The 18,102-nt window shown below is 38.4% G+C and overlaps 1 protein-coding gene across 3 annotated transcripts in view; it reads right to left on the bottom strand.

Annotated features, from left to right (window-relative positions):
- LOC129775557 (hemicentin-1-like) overlaps positions 1-18,102 on the bottom strand; it is a 211,410-nt gene that overhangs the window by 123,390 nt on the left and 69,918 nt on the right. Inside the window, exon 1 of one of the 3 annotated variants that reach the window (XM_055780415.1) lies at positions 2,985-3,045. The exons of the other annotated variants lie outside the window; for them this stretch is intronic. The gene's annotated coding sequence lies outside the window, so the exon portion shown is untranslated. Of the gene's footprint in view, positions 1-2,984; positions 3,046-18,102 lie in introns of those variants that run through there. 3 annotated transcript variants of the gene reach the window in all.

Below are 18,102 nucleotides of genomic sequence, written 5' to 3'. Positions count from 1 at the left end.
GCCTTGAGAACGGCCCTTTCGGACGCCCTGCTCTGCCGAATCGTAATTGCTGTTAAAAATTGAAACCGAAGAGTAATTTATACCTCTCGCTCGATGCAATGTGACATGTGCGGAATCGACCCCCAAATCAGCAGAGAGAAACATCAAACAAATTCCATAGCACAGATCATCGAACGCATATTTCATTGCTCCGAATCAGTGTTTGCCGATTGATCCTTTCACTGAATAATTCGCTCTCGTTCATTCAAATATGATCATACAGAAATCATTTCCCCCAGAGGCATTCTTTTGCTTTTGCGTGCTACAAATCACGACACAAAACAGAACGAGACAACTCGGCTTCGGTTCGCACTTCACGACATACGAGCCAACAAACCGAAACCGTCATGTACGGTTTCGGTGCAGAAAGTTTATTTTTTTCCTTGGCTCTAACATATACATATCGACCCTTCCATACATCATGAAACACCAGGAGCATACGGACTACGCAAAGCGAATGATCCATATTCAGTAGCAGATCTTGATTCATAAGTCTCAGAGAGTGCAAACTGTATGATTATTCAGCTAGATAGAGCCTCAGGGAAGGGTAGTCAGATTATATATTTCATTTTTAACGCTGCTATCCCTTGAAATATGTATATTCATATAGACCGCATAGTTTCACTAGCAACTCAGCTCCAGTAAAAAACAAAAACTCTCGTGTTTTATCTCTTTTCCCATTTGTTGCTCTCCGCAAATGGTGACCGGATGATGACGTTATATTTCTTGTATCATTTATCGCTCTGTACTTGTCTGTGCATCGGTTATCGCTATATTATTTTATAATGATGTGAAATTTTAGAAATAACTGTTTAGTAGAATGATTGATCGCCCTGAAATGGTTTTTTTTGGCGTCAGACTACGTCTAACCGGAGTATATGGGGGGTAAAATGAAAACCTAAACACAAAACATGCAGGAAAAAATTAAAAATTCCAAATGTTTATAACTCGAACATTTCTTACCGGATCGGAAAAATGTTTGCATCAATTGATACGGAATATTTCTACGCTTTTATCGCAATTAATAAAATGTTATTTTTCATTAGACAGACAATTGAATAAATGTAAAATGCGTTACAAATACATGAAAGTCGGGAGCATTTTTGTTCCGACTGAAATGTGTTTCCCTAACACTGACTTCTAATCCATGAAGCGTGGAGAAATTGGAATTACAAATACATGCTAGTCAGGAGTATTTTTGTTCCGACTAAAATGTGTTTCCCTGACACAGATTTCGAATCCATGGAGCGTGGGGAAATTGGCAAATACAAGTCGGGGGCATTTTTGTTCCGGCCGAAATGTGTTTCCCCAACACGGACTTTAGAACTAAGGTGTATGAAGAAATTGGCATTGCAAATTCACGCAGGTCGGGGGTATTTTTATTCCGACTGCAATTTGTTTACCTAATACAGATTTCTAAACGTCACCCTTGTGGTTATATCATAGAAATAACCCACCCATTTTTTATTGTAGAATCAATTGTCGATAATTGATTAATTGATTAATACTTCTTGCCCTCGTAGAACAATACACTAGCCCTATCGTATGTCGCAATTGGTTTCATTCCGGTGGCCTTTTTCGCAATTGGCTTCATTATGATCAAGATTAGCGCAAATGCAATCCTAGTTGAAGGCAGTTTTTCGATTGGCACGCGAACCCAAATAACTTATAACACTTCAGTACGACATTCAAGATCCTTGAAATTCCCTAAATAATGTTTTGGCGCACAACCTTGACGCCTGCTTCGCCATAGCGTCAGTTCAATGCATTGATGCAATGTCAAAGACATCAACGAAACCTTTATGATGACGGAAAACAAACAATGCTAACTGCTTGGAAAAATACTGAATATTTGCCTCAGCAGAGATTAATTACTAATACCCTAGCGCAGATATTCCCTCCCGCTATCTCCCCTTCTTGTTTATATTTATCATTACGGCTGCATAACTTGCACCACCAATGCACACGGGTGCAGATACAAATGACGTATCAGCGTAGCGCAGATGCACTATTTTTACGTACGGGTTATGAAGCACGCGCGTACGCACACAAATATCCATATATCGATGGCCTGAAGCATCTAAATATACAAACACTTAGCTCCGTTTTGCGCTCTTCTCAACTGAAGCCCTTTCTATTGATATTGCTTGTCTAGATTAGCTTAGCTATTATCCTTGGTGGAAAGAGTTTTGCTACCGCCATGCGAAACCAAATCACGGGCAGAATTCCAGAACAATTATTCTCTTGGTGAGCCGACGATATCCTGGCTTGATGATTTCCCACACAATTGTGTAGCTCACAACATTAATGCAATGGCGTCAGTTTGATGCAATGATTGCAATGACAGAGACATCAGCGAGTGAGTAATTTGGTCGCGTCCACAGCTCAGTCAGAAACGAAGACATGTAATAGCGCAAAACAAGGAAGAACAGCGATGTTCATTCGCTTCGTATCAAAAACAATACTGAACGTTTGCCTTTCCTTTCCTTGTTGAATTAAATAGACTATAAACCTCTTTAGTTCATTCGTCTCTAGGCTTCAAAAAGGTCCTTGGAAAACTCTACTCTTTCCTCATATTACTCCTCCACCCCAATTGCCTTGAGAAAGGCACTCGATCCCTCGCCGTTCGACTCGCCCAGCAACGGTGTTGTCCAGTCGGTGTCCTCACAAAGAATGAACGATTCACGGAGACTTTAGACAGAAGGACAGAAGAAATGTATGAGGAAATGGGAATGCTTCCTATTTTCATCAATCTAAACCATATACAGACTAATGTATAACATATAAAACAAATCTTAGAAAATTTCCGATTCGATTGGTATGTAAATCGTTAAAATTCGTTCGCAGCAAAAATAGTTATTAACGTTAACTTTATTTCATAAAAACGTGACCTGTTTTCTGATTTGGCACCCTTTATGAAAGACGTAGTTCTACGTCAAAATTACCTTTTTGGGTAGCATCTTTTTTGACCGATTTTGCGCTCAATAGTAAACGTTCGAAATTGTAAAATGTGAAACTCCTACATTTTACATAACCATTGGGGAGACGAGTACACACTGGAGAAGTTTTCTTCACATAAGCTATAATTGTTGCTCCAGAAGCTGATGAATATTAAACAGTGAACGCCTCCGACTGCAACCTCTTTCTCCGTCTCTCCGAAAGAAGAACACATCGTCGCCTCGTAACGATGGGAACTACTAACCCTACCCTTCGGAAGGTGCAACACACTTCACGTTCTATCAAATATCACGCTTCACCGCTCACGCACCGAATTGGTGGATTTGTGATACGATCTCGTTTTCTCTAAATTATGTTTGAATAAATCCTAATGCGGGTGGAAAACGGTTCACGGTGCGTTGCTCTCAGACGGTTTCCCATGCAAAATGTATTCGCCTTTTACCCATTCGGTATGTGGGAATGACAAAACACTCCCGAAACTTGGCTAAGACTTTCTTCCCAGGTAGGCATAAGAGCATCACAACGTATCGTCATCCAGCGCTCTCGGCGGACAAAGGCAGCGCGGGCGGTTTGAACATGTGTTGTTCGGGACGAAAATCTCTCCAGCGAATCACGACATTCCTCTATTTTTTTTTTCTTCTTCGGTTTTTTTCCTTTTTTCTGACTTTCCTTTGTCGTTTGGCATTCCAGAATGGAAGAGTTCTCACCTTCCGCACGCACACAGTCACTTCCACTGAAAGCACAAATCAAGAAAACAAATATTTTACCCTCGACTGAGGGAGGGAAAGAAGGGACAACAATCGCAGGATGGACCCCAATCCGGATGCCACTTGTTCATGACAAAAAGAATCACCTGAGCAACTGCCAGATGTATAATTTATGTCAGCTAATGATTCTTGAATAATTATGTCGACAATTTCACCTTCTTCGGTTGCTATGGCACACGAAGGACACCAGAAGGGACACACCAACTCAATGTATGCACGACGAGGTGGTACGTATTTCCCATCTTTCTCGAGAGCCATAAAAACTTTGCGAATAAATAAAGTAATCTCAGCGGATAACACTCGATGGATGGGGCGGGATGAGCAAGAAACCATTTATGGCCTTCTTTGGGGTCGTAAAAGGTGACGACTGGCGAAGCCTCAAATCCCTATGATGCATATCTTCTTGCCGATGTTCTGATCCCTACCTCCCTCTATCTGCTCGAATATGTTGGCTAGTGTGAAACGAGAGTACGGAAACCCATATCGATGACACTCTCTATCGGGGAAGTGAGGGGGCACACATATTCTATCCGAAACATGTCTCCTACGGATGGGCGCACGGATTGCAAAACGTTTTTACCAACGGCGAAAGTTGCCCTTCGAAGGGGGTCTAATGAAATCGATGGGAAAGTTTCGACCAATGCGGGGGAACCCTCCTGCTGTGTTTGCTAGCACCGGCGAAATTGATCCGTGGGAAGGTATCGGATGTCCCCATCGGGTGGTGGCCGTTATTACAGCAGGCTGTGTTCGGTGCATCGGGATTTTAGGTGTAATTAAGAAGCACCCGTGTGTGTGAGGCATTTGCAAATTCTGGAAAAACAGGTCAAAATATGTGCAAGTTGCAAGCGGAGAAAATGAATAGGGTTCCGGTTTATGGGCAAGTTTTATGAGAGACTATGTTCGGTTCGTCGCAGAGATTTCAAATGTTAGACTTCAGTGTAATCCAATGTAAGTGGACTTCATATTGAATACTATGGATTTTCTTCCATTGATTCATAATTTGATGGTTATGTCTTTATGACATGTTATGTTCCATGGCATCTTTTATGTCTGATTTAAATGCTATTTATAAAGCCCAATTAAAAAAGACGCTAGATGGAACATTATTCAATACACATCAGTTGAAAATTGGGAACCAAATCAATGAACTGATATTGCCGCAACAGTTCTTTCACAACTTTTTTCCTTAATGCGTTATCCATGAACGCCTGACATCTGACATAAAAAATCATAGAAAAATAATTGTTGCTTACGTCAGAAACCGATAACTATCTGGAAACAGAACATCATGAGACTTAAAATCTATGAGATTAATTTAAAAAAATACAAAAACATTCGGTCAAGTGTTATCCTTTACTACTCAAAAAATTTTAGTACTTGCGCCATCGATTGCCCCAATTTTAAACTGCTTTTCGAGCCACAGAATCACCAGGACACAATCGAAAATGATGCGTTAACAAACAATAATATTGGAATTAAGGATACTCGTAACCCAATCTCAAACGAAGCAATTCATCACGATTATACGAAGAATCAAAATATGTTTGTCCTCAGTTTTGATGTAGGATTACGTACTTCGGGAGCATATTGAGGGTACAAATTGGAAAACTAAATACAGACGTGTCAAAAATTTTTTCCAGTTTTGCTTATTGCACAGTCACAACGAAAGTCTTCATGGATTTACGAAATTTTAGAACCATTCCATTTGGGCACCAACACGCGATATGAGCGATGAAATGAAAATCTAAAAACTGAACATATAAAAAATAATGAAATATTTCGAAAGTCCTTACCCCGACCCTTTTTCTTGATAGATCGCAAAGATGTTTGAATCAATTGATTGGAAATATTTCTAAGCATCTATCACAGTAAAGAAGAGTTTATTTTTTACGTAGGACTACGTCTTTTATTTCTATACTGAGGTGAAAGTTCAAAGTTTCGAAAACGAAAGCGTTACGCCCGAGAACGAGATTTTGAGCGTTAATAGCTCCTAAACAACTGAACGAAATTGTATGATAAACACTTCATTCGAAAGATAAAATGTCTACGCGTTATATGCGTGTTACTTTTTGATCCAAAAACTTGTTTCAATAGCCCTAAAATTGCTTTCAAAACAGGCTATCACACCTATCAGTATATATGCGAGTGCCGCTCGAAAATCCACTCAATTATGATTGCGTAACGATTGAGGTACGATCGAATTCGTTTTGCTATCACGGTCTACAAAAGCGGGTACAAATCCAACGCTTTGGCTCGATTATTCAAGACTGCATTGGAAGATATCCCTTCATGTCGCCAGCTCACTGAACTTCTACGCATACCGTTTGATGACTAGGCAACACGTTGATAACTATTTACAACGGCAGTCCTACGTCAACCTTGCGGTTATATCATAGGTATAACCCATCCATAGTTTTTCAAGAAAAACAATTGAATATTTGTGAAATGTCAAGAATTATTTAAGCGCGTGTTGATAAGCCCAATTTATGTTCCTCAAATTATATCGACCAAAAGGAGCGACTAGAGTAACAGCAAAATATAATCTTAATACATCAATACCACTGCCAAAACATACGTAGCTATCCACCGTGCATATCATTCACTCCAAGGGAAATAAGAAAAATAGAAACGCGAAGCAGCATATAAATATTGGTTCATTTTATTCATTTTCAGTCTCGCACCAGCTAGCGAGTCAACAACAGTCTTTCTTAATGCTTCCTGAATGCTTGATATCAACGATTTTGCTTGATATAATGGAAGTATCGCGCACTGTGAAATTCCTGAGGAGAAGCGAAACATTGCGTTCAAGGCCCACTCCTATGTGGCTCTTCTGCCAGCTGGTCGGATCAGGTCGTTTTCGAGTCAGAAAAATGTTAACCCTTTCATTACGAGCGTCGTCTATAGACGATATCCGCGCGAGGAGCTGTGTGTACGAGCGTCGTCTTTAGACGACATGAAATTCATACTGCTCTTCGATCACACCAGCGCGATGTGCATACTTTTCGGCACAGTGCACCATACATGGGTAGCACTTTGGCGGAGCACACTGCCGTAATGAAAGGGTTAACACCATCAACGAGAAGAAATAATCCGATAAGAAGCAGGATAATCAGCACCCAACATCATCAGCGGCGGCGGAAGCAAACCAGCAACATCAATAGAAACAATCTCCACAGCAGCAAAAACATCGCCATCAGTAACAAGATCAACCGCAGCAGCAGCATACGAATTTATATTTTCCTGTCACAGCCTGAGCGAAAAGACAAAGCTTCGCTCCTGTCGCTACGTGTTTTATTCCACCGTCTATCAGACAGAGGAAGTTAATTTAGCAGTTCTTTTTAGAACCATTTTTCAAAAGAGCTGGTGGAACAAATTATAATATAACCTCGCAAGAACAACATTGAATCTTAAATCAATCATCTTCAGCTGCAATATCAATATCTACAATATCACGGTCCTTTTTTAGTGCCACCAAAACATTCAATAAAGAGTCAAAAAGCTCAATGCAAAGCAAAGCATTGTAAAGCAAATAGATTTTTATTTTCTTTTGTCGGTGGAGAGCTTGTGTAGCATTGCTTGTTGGTGATGTTTTTCGATTGACCAGTCAACTTGCGTGATTTATGTGTTGTTTCCAGGTTAAAAATGGCATCAAAGTGCAACGTATTTTAAGCCGGATGCGTTGAAAATATTTTCCTGTGGTAGGAGCGCTTCGACTAGGACTATTTTGGCATTAGCCGTCAACATGCCTTCAAGAGCGAGGATGTCTGATGAACTATTCTGTCCAATGGTTATACTAATTGACGTGACTAATGAATAGATTTGCCTCTTCATTCAACCTGATTCGATCCACACTACTACTCCCCTTGACACAAATCTCGTTACCCGCGTACACAATCTTAGTTTAACGTCCATATAAAGTGAAACGAAAACTTGATATCTGATGCTAAAAAAGGAGTTACACCATTAATGAACGATTTCATTGTTTACTCATCGTGAACTCAAATCAACGAACAAAGACAGTTACCAGGTATGCTATAGAGGTTCTCGCGTTAGTATTAGTATTTAGCGCGCAGTTTGAAAGGAATTCTAAACAAAATATTAGTTCACTTTGTCTCCGAGTTCAATTTTGTGAAAAAAACATACAGAAAAATGGGTATATGTCAAACCATGTTGAACTCAAACATCGATACATGCATACGCGACACATGAGAGAGAGAGAGAGAGAGAGAGAGAGAGAGAAACGAACTCATTTTGAGGAGAGTCACTTCAATATGCAACGAAGTTCATTTGACGGGGAAAATTGAAACGAGATAGTCGAATCGTACGCCCGAATGACTGTTGAGTCATGTTGACGGAGAACTGCTGGAAGAAGCCGAAACTCATTTCCAATTGAATACGAAGGCACATTTCTTCATAGTCCACTGACTATCCTCAGTTGAATATGACTTTGCCGAACCCTGCCCATAACTGTTGAATATACAGGATGGATTTCCAAGTGCTGTTTGATACGGAAACACAGGCTTTCCTAATGTAGTCTCTATACATCGGTTTGAGTGGTCAAGCATCAATTTGGATGAATGTTTTAGGTCATCTGAGTGAGTCGGAATGAGTGTGAGGGAGATCGTTGAGAATGACCAAGCCTTCCTGATACTCTCCATGTTCACATACCGCTCCTCTTTCATTTTCTAATGAATTTCTCCGATTGCATGCAAACGTAGTCCTACGTCAAAATAATTACTGCCCAAAAAGTGGATAACAAGTCTTGAGATCGCGAATTGTCATGCTATGAATGCCAACTTTTTACCAAATCAGATTTCAAAAGCTTGGAAACAATAGTCAGTTTGAACAGAAATAATCGTATTCACAAAAAAACTTCTTGAGATTTTTTTTTGCCAGAGGATCATTTCCAAGCATTTCTTCGGTTGGGATTTATTAGGGTCAGTTTATTCTAAACTTTCACGCTTGTTTTCTGGAATGTATGCAAAAAACTTTGTTCAACCAGCATTGTACTCGTATTTGATGTTTCGCTTCTTTATTCGTCTACTTATCATTAAAATGTTGACGTCTACATTCTACAGTCTTTAGTCATTAGCAGGCTTGGGTAAAACCTGTGTGTTCGGCTTAAAAAATCTATTCACCTTTTTTTTAGGAGTGTTAAAATGTTTGTATGTATGGAGCAGACTTCTGATTCTCTCAGACTGAATGTCAGTTTGGAATGGTGCCCAAAAAAAGCTCAATACCAATACCAAGCAGGGATCGAGCCAAGGCCGGCCGGGTTGTAAGTCTGTTTCACACAATCACGCTATTCAAAAAACCACAAATGTCAATGAGAATATTACACCACATTATGTGTTCTCTGAGAGTAAAACGGAGAGCGTCAACACCGTGAAACCTTTGGTGTGTGCTTATTTGCAAAGTGTTTCTTATTTTGCGAAACCCATATAATATAACATTGGCATGTGTTATTGTTGTCAATTCGTCTTCACATTAAAAATTAATTGCTACATCATGTAAAAGTTGTTAATTTTGATTTTCATATAATTATTTTTTCCGTAAGTTAGGCATCGCAAGAAACGCAGAAACGTCGTGTTGGAAGACGAACGTCTTATTAGAAAATTTTGTTGGCTTTGAAAAAGGCCAATGATTTGCGTGGTTTTGTGGAAACAGTTGAAGATGGTTGATTCTCAATTCAATTTCTCCTCGCGAGAACAACACACAAGCTGGCCATATGTCGGATATGTATAAGCATTAATAAGCATAGTATAAGTCCTCGCATGAACGGAAATGCTAGTGTTTCGCCTGACTTTTTGATCGTTTATATTTTTCCGAAAAACCTACAGTCAATTGCAAAGAAATCAATATTCAAATTTTCACTGAATTCATCATTCATGTTTTGGAATAAATCTTTACTCGACAAATGTGGAAAGCATATCAGCAGTGAAAGAAAGTAATTTTTATGACATGTAGTACGGTTATAGATATATTTAGTCCCATCACTAAAGTTTATTCTACTTTGAATCAGACGAACAAATTACATATAAAATCTATTTATATTGACTGTGGATTCAAAAATATTCTCTTGAGTAATTTTACACTCTGAAACGTATTCCTACATTAATAACTCTGGGGATACATCTACATACACATTATCCTCAATAAAGCAATGTTGTTCCTCAAACTTATCTCCTTGTAGCTTCATAACTTCGTCAGACAATCTGGTTTCATAAAATTTTTTTCAATGTTTTAGGTAGCATAGCAATAGTAACCTCCGTACCTCTCACGCTAAAGGTCACGAGTTCAATTCTCACTCGTGACATTATTCCAAAAGTGGAAGTAAAAGTGACGAACCAGCCAAAAGTGTTGAAAGTCACTTTAATACAAAAAAAATCTATCTTTCATTCTTCCATTCGAGCAGCTGTGTCTGACATCAGCATTGAGAAAAACTGCTGTCTGCTAGCTAGAGCGAGACTGTGGCTGGAATAATGATTATCAAGGATTGAATTATCTCTTGATAGGTGCTCACGTGCCCAGTGGAACTTTTGTCAGAGCGAGAATCGAATCCGGACCCCGGCATGATAATGTGCGCGCTGGGTTGAATTATACAGGCTTAAAATTTCTCAGTTCATTCGCTTCTAGCTTTGGAAAAGCCTTTTTGGAAAACTGAATAATACTTTCAGCTCTTTCGCTGCCGTCTATGCTATGAAATCGCGAAAAGCTTGCTTATACCCACTAAATTGACAAGGGCGGAGCTTGAACTGTAATATTTTTTCAATCCGCATTGTCCGTAGAATGAACACTGCATTTGCTTTTTCTATTTCATAAAAACGTGTCCTGTAAAAAGAAACAGGTAAGTATTTCTAGGCCTTTCGTTGTTGTTGCACATTGTGCTAAAAATACAGTAACATCAGATGGGCCAACCAGAAGAGCCTACCGGACCACATGCGAAAAAGATCAAAATAACACAGCGATGTGACACTTTTCATTCACAACACATCAACCATCCGAAAAAATACACGTCGGGTTTTCATCAAAATCATTTCAAGTGCTGTTTTATGGCTTATTATGTTTTGAAAGTTATTGAAAGTTAGAAAGCGAGAAAAAAAAAGAAATGTTAGCCATAATATAATTCTACAGAACTCAATACTAAATTCGTAACAGAACATAGAAACAACAATAAACAACAATCAAATCAAAGAAAAGTTAAACTACAAACAAAGTTTTAGTTGGGTTAACCAAAAATACTCGACAATTTCCATTTCGAAAGCTGTATTTATCATTTGTTGACTACAACACCATCAATCACGATACCTGAATCGGAGGAAATTCTGTTATCCCTACCATTAGACACCATCAATAACGTAGCATTTGATGACCCCAACCACCGTCTCACGAAAGCTAGCTATCACAACGAATCGAGGCAAGATTTCCTGTTTCATCCGAAACCAAAATCCAAAGAAAATAATAATGACGTTTAGCCGTAGGAAAGCCCCACGGCCACAAGCCACAAGCGGAGCCATAAAAATATGACAATTCACAGTCACGCGGCGAAGGGCCGCACACTTCAATTTGAAGCTTCATTAGCGTCAGCATTGATAGCGTTCGACTGGGATCGATTTCCCGTCCCCCTCTCTTTCTCTCTGGTCCTCTCTCAGCGATACCCGCGACCGCGAATGGACTTTCTATTTCAGCACCGATCTCCTCATCCCTCCCCCGATGACCCCGCGCCTCATCTGGTGGATCCAATTAAATTGATCAGCCGGTGGATACCTTGAGGGCTCATTTCTTTCTCTCGGGCAGCAGCAGCAGCGGGCATAATTCCGGGGTTTCGATTTTCTATTTTTTTGTGTTTTCCTTCGACTCGACGAGGAGATACGCTTGGCTGAGATCATGTGTTTGCTTGCTTGCTTGCGTACAAAGAAGTCTCCGGAGGCGCAAACAGTCTACAAACATTTGCTACGCGCATTTGTCGGAGATATATGCCCGAATACCAGACACAATTTCGCTAATTGTAAATGATAGCCCGTGAGTGAGTTCAACAAATACGAAGCCCAGGCGCATGAAACGAGTGTAGCTTCGCATGGATTTTAATTGGGGATGATTGTTCGGGATCACAGGAAGTTCACACCCACATTTTTGTGTGCGCGTTCGTCTCAATCACACACGCACACACGCACAAAAGGTACTGGTGGAACTTTGATTCAGAGGTTAACCCTGAAGCGGTGGGCATTAGGCCTTGATTTCATTGTTGCCTCGGTAAGGTTCGTCGTAGACACATATAGGTGCTTGACTTCCTTTTCCCATGTCTACACAACTGCGTCTACACACCCAAAGAAACACACTGGAATGTGAGTAAAGTGAATTTTGCATTTTGCTATTTATGACAGCGGCAGAAATCAGCGAACGTCAAAACCCGTTACCCGATGCCGAACATTTTGATATCTTTTCGTTGGTTTTTTGTTTGGCTTCTACGTTTCTGTCCATACGCTGAGTGAAGCTTTCGAGTAGGAAGTGAGGTTCATGGGTGATCAACTTGTTGGCATTTTTGTTGTTGTTTTGTTTTAAATGCCGAATAACCGGCGGATAAAACAGAAAACGACGAGGAGATGTTAATTGCACGTTATTGCCAATTTGTTGAACATAACGCACTCGTAACGTTGCGTTGTTTAATGAGCAAACCAAAGCTGAAATTATTTCCTCGGAAAGAGTGCGAGAGACACGAGAAAGTAATTACATAAGGAAAAAGTTTATGACGACGTGTCCAAACGACTGCCGATGAAATACAAAACTTATGAATGAAAATGATATACATAGTGAAGCAAATGTGTAAAAATGTAGTGATTACTCGACAGATGTCTATCTGCTCATCGAAGTCACTGGTACACTGTATTTGTACTCAGTTCAACTTTTGTATATCGTGACTGAAGTATCTGAAATGAGAGCGAATCGTATTAAAATTAAATATACAGTAGAACCCCGATTATCCGCGGAATAGTCGAGCTAGGTCACCGCGTATAACGAAAATCGCGGATAACGCAATGAAGTGTTAAAAATGAGGTGTAAACACGAAGAAAAGATGTTTTAGCATGAAAACTATGTTTCATCAATACAGAAAGCATTAAACTATCCATCTGTACACCAATGTTCAGATAATGTGAAAGTCATGACCAAAACAAAAGCGCAAAACTCTATCACTCAATGACAAAATTCAAAGAGATCTATAGAATTACTAGGGAACTCGCTTTCGAGGATAATTCGCATCGCGGATCATCCGCTCGCGGATAATCGAGGTTCTACTGTACAACCTTTCCATGCCAAACCGATATAGTAGTTCTCAAATTTTCGTGAAAAGTCATAGGTTTGTTCTTTATCGCAAACGATTAGACCCGTATTTTTAATTTTTTTTTGTTAGAGTGACCATTTCCGTTTTATGGTGATCCGAAAAATCATTCTTTTTCCATTTTTTCCTGAAATGTTTTTTTTTTCCAAAAATTCATAACTTTTGAACTACTGAACCGATTTTGACGATCAGTATACCAAATTGAAGCCAATCACCTTTTTATAAAAAAACACCAATTGCAGAAAATTTAAATTTTGTTTTCGTTATTATTGATTGTATTTGTTTTCTATGGTTTTCATGGTCTCGGGACCAAGGGCGATATATATATATATATTGTTTTTACTTACTTTTTTTCATTTTTATGTTATGATTTTTCAAATTTAACCGATGGTTAAAAAAATCACAAATATAAAAATATAAATAAAAATTATCACAAATATAACTTTTTCCCAAAAATTCATAACTTTTGAACTACTATACCAATTCAGACGATCGACATACCACATTAAAGCACTTTAGCTAGAAAAATACCACACTAACGAATAAATTGGGTTCTAGTTGCATAGATCCAGTATAGTCGCATAGAAATATTGAACGAAGACTGAAAACATGTTAATTTTGAAAAGTCATAACTTAAAAATTAAACGGAACACATATCTGTTTTTTGGATGAGTTATGTAAACAATCCTCAGCGTTCAAGAAAAAATATAACAAATACAGCGCCCTTGGTCCCGAAACCATGTCGACTATAATAAGCAGATACAATCAATAATCACGAAAACGAAATTAATTTTCATAGCAAATGTAATATTTTCACAAAGAATTCATTAGCTTTAGTTTGATATATCGTTATATCGATAATCTAAATAGGAAAATAGGAAATCGATAAGAATAGGAAAAAGAGGAAAAAATGATATTCCGAACTATAGGTTAACTTTGAAAACCCATGACTTAAAAAAGAAAAAGAACACGTCTCTGATTTTGAGATATTTTATGTTAAAAATTCTCAACTTTCTAGAAAAAATATTTTAAAACAATACTGGAACTTTTGCCGTCTCAACGTATGCATTAACTAGCGTCATTTTATTAATACTTAGTTGAGATTTCTTAAGCCGAATAACGCGCCTTGAATGTTTTCCGAGAGGCAAACTCTAGAATACGCGTGATCACAGTGCAAGTCGAACGAAAAGTGGTCCCGAGACCATGAAATCCATAAAAAAAACAAATACAATCAATAATAACGGAAACAAAATTTAAACTTTCTGCAACTGGAGTACTTTTCCTAAGAAGACGAAGTAATTGGCTCTAATTTTATATATCGATCATTAGCATCGTTTAAGTAAATCAAAATGTTACGATTTTTTGAAAAAAAGTCATTTTAGGAAAAAAAAAAAGTGAAAAACAAGTGATTTTTCGGATTACCCTAAAACGGAATGGTCACCCTAACGAAAAAAAATCGGGTCTAATTGCTTGAACAAATCTACCACTTTTTACGAAAATCTGAGAACCACTATATCGGTTTGGCATGGAATGGCTGTATATCTGAAAATCGTGAAAATTGTTGTTTTGTTTCTTATCGCAAAACATTAAACCCGTATTTTTTTATTTATTTTTTTCATTAGGGTGTCCATTTCCATTTTAAGGTTGTCCAAAAAATCAACTTTTTCCTCTTTTTTCCAAAAATGACTCATTTTAAAAATTCATAACTTTTGAACTACTACACCGATTCAGATGAACGACGTATCAAATTACAGCCTACTAGCTAGTTTTTTTTTCTAATAACACATAGCTTTCCAGAAAAAATATAAAAAACACATAGCGCAATTGGTCCCGAGACCATGAAAACTATAAAAATCAAATACATTCAATAATAACGAAAACATAATTCAAATTTTCTGCAAACTGTAGTATTTTCCCAAAAAAGACCAGCTAATTGGCTTTAATTTAATATGTCGAACATCTGAATTGGTCCAGTGGTTCAAAAGTTATGAATTTTTTGAAAGAAATCGTTTTTGGCAAAAAAGCAAAAAAAAATATTTTTCGGTCCGCCCTAAAATGGAAATGGTCACCCTAACAAAAAAATAAAAAAAAATACTGGTCTAATAATTTGCGATAAAGAACAAAACTTCCACTTTTGACGAAAATCTGGGAACCACTATATCGGTTTGACATGGAGTGGCTGTATATATAAATGGAATTCCGTCTGTCTGATTCTTATGGACTCGGAAACTACTAAACCGATCGACATGAAAATTGACATGTGAAGGGTTTAGGGTACAATGAATGGTGAAATTTCTGCACAGCTCGAGAACTAATAAAGCAAATGGAGCCAAATTTGAGATGTGAGGGTTTTTGGGTACGAGAAACGTTTCTGTGATGGAATGGAGAGGGGGTTCCATAAAAATAATACACATGTTCCATCCAAACACGACAATTGAAAATTTTCGGAAAACTCTAAAGGAAAATGGGAAAATTCGGAAAATTGATGTTTGCGGTAACGAAATTGATCTTCGGTCAAAAGTGGAAATAGATTTCAATGAGATAAAACGCACTCCTATATCGTCTTCAATCTATATAAGTAAAAATGAATCGCCGAATATGTTGATAAGAGCAAAACTCGAGAAAGGAATTGTCCGATTTAGGGCTGTCTTCATTCTATCATATTTTCTGTATCAAACATTTATTTCATGTAACGGAGAAACATGTTATTTGCAAGTGGATAAAAAATCTTGCACGAGAATTGTGTCTGAAAATAATCTGATATTATAATGTCGAGTGTTGGTAGAAGTATTGAAATTTTATAGTGGTAAATAATTTCAAATGGTAAATTAGAAGATCGATCAATAAACAGTTCTGCGATTGGACCCATGAACGTGCGCTTAGTAAGAAAACGTGGTTGTGATAACGAAAAATAAATTTTGGACGAGACGAAGTTTGCCGGGTCAGCTACTATATAAATAAAAATGTGAGGCCAAATTTGTTGCTAAGCGCGAAACCCGAAGAAGGAATCGTCCGATTTGAGCCATCTTCATTTTGATGAATTCGTGTCTGCCCGTAGATCAATGTTATGGAGAGAAAAATCGGAAAATTTTTGGAAAACTCTGAAGGAAGGTCGGAAAATTCAGAAAATTGATTTCCCATATGTTTTAAAACTACATCATGATAAGCGTTGTCGGTCCATTCGATGGTTGCGCTATTGAAATTGATCTTTGCTTGAAAGTGGAAATGGATTTTCAGGTTAAATAGCGCACTCCTATATCTTCTATCTCCTACATCTACATAAATAAAATGGAAGGCCAAATGTGTTGCTAAGCGCAAAACCCGAAGAAGGAATGATCTGATTTGAGTCGCCTTTATTTTGTTGTATTTGTCTTGGCCCATAGATCAATATAGCGAATAGAAAAATCGGAAAATTTTCGGAAAACTCTGAAGGGAGGCCGGAAAATTCGGAATATGTTCAAAAATCACATCATGATAAGCGTTGTTAGTCCATTAGATGTCTGCGCTAACGAAATTGATCTTTGTTTGAAGGTGGAAATGGATTTTCATGTGGAATAACGCATTCCTATCGATATAAATAAAAAAAGAAAGGCCAAATGTGTTGCTAATCGCAAAATCTGAAGAAGGATAGGTACCTTTTGAGCCGTCTTCATTTTGCTGGTTTTGTTGTATTCTGCCCATAGAACATGAGAGATCTGCCCATTATGATGAGAAAAAGTTTAGAAATTTGTTCTAAAGAATTCATATCAAAACAATAATTTTGGGCGGGACGAAGTTCGCCGAGTCAGATAATATATATATATACATATATATGAGGTTCAATTTTCAGTCTCTGGTGGGTTCCCCCGGATGTCGTATGGCATATGATCTACACTTAATTAATCACATTCATAAAAGGTCCACTATTTCATGTTTATTTTCTTTGACACCTAAATTGTTATTACGTCGCCCAACTGAGGTAATGTTATCCAATTAATAATAACATACAAAGGTATCATCCATCCGATGCCAATCATAATCGAATCCTTTGTTAAGGCATCCGTTAAGGCATAAGACGAACTGAAAATTGCAATACATACATCCTCTTCCACAATGAACTTTCCTAACTGCCGTCCACTCCGGCTTCGGTTTCGATCATATTTTGCTTTCTTTGTTTGCTTAACTCCACATATGGCCAGCGTGTTATGAGGATAATAATGATGATAATACATTATCTCGGGAAAATACGTGGATTTCTTCGTGCCCTTCTTTTTCCCTTGTCCGTTCATTCTTCAGTCCTAACCACGAGATCGCAGAGAGCCCGAACCCGTTTCGAAAGTTTTTTTTTTTGGTTTTTTGAGTGCACACACCGCATTGTGCCACCCATAAATATGTGCGCCTCTCAGAAAACAAAGCGGCCAGCAATCCAAACCTGGGCGGGCGGAACAGGAGGGGCGGCGAACGGCGGCCAGAGAAAACAACTCTAAATAAATGGAAAAGAGATAGCTGGGTATAGATAGAACCCGCCATAGAGGTGACTATGCATGCTCAGGGTCACTTGAGAAGGAGAACCCAGCACACTCAAACCACTGAGGCTAAGATGCTGGTTGTGAGCGTTTACCTCTTATTATTACTATTATTTTTATGTGTTCGCTCGGCTTAAACTCAACGTCTCACAACTCAATTCCATTCCGGGCCCGTATCGAGCCAAAAGAAGTATTTATTTCTTTTTGAGGCTTTAATCAAGACTTCGGTGGCTTTGGTATTGGTCGCACCGTTGCTCCTGCTGGTTGTGATTAGGTTTGCAAGCGATCAAGGGTTGTAGTCAATACCCTCATATTGCCAAATATAGAATACCGTTTTGCCTTTTTGACAGAGGCAGAGACACCATTTCGAAGTCATGGTCATGGTCATTCCCGACGTCGAAAAATGAGTAAAATCAGTAACAATTTCCACTTCAGATGTCTCTATTTTATACTTTCCGAGAGTTCATAAGTTTGCCATTTTTTGATGATCACAAGC

The sequence above is a fragment of the Toxorhynchites rutilus genome, chromosome 3, assembly GCF_029784135.1.
Source record: "Toxorhynchites rutilus septentrionalis strain SRP chromosome 3, ASM2978413v1, whole genome shotgun sequence".
Taxonomy (NCBI): domain Eukaryota; kingdom Metazoa; phylum Arthropoda; class Insecta; order Diptera; family Culicidae; genus Toxorhynchites; species Toxorhynchites rutilus.
The sequence above is the reverse complement of the archived record's forward strand: the minus strand, read 5'-3'. Positions and strand labels throughout refer to the sequence as shown.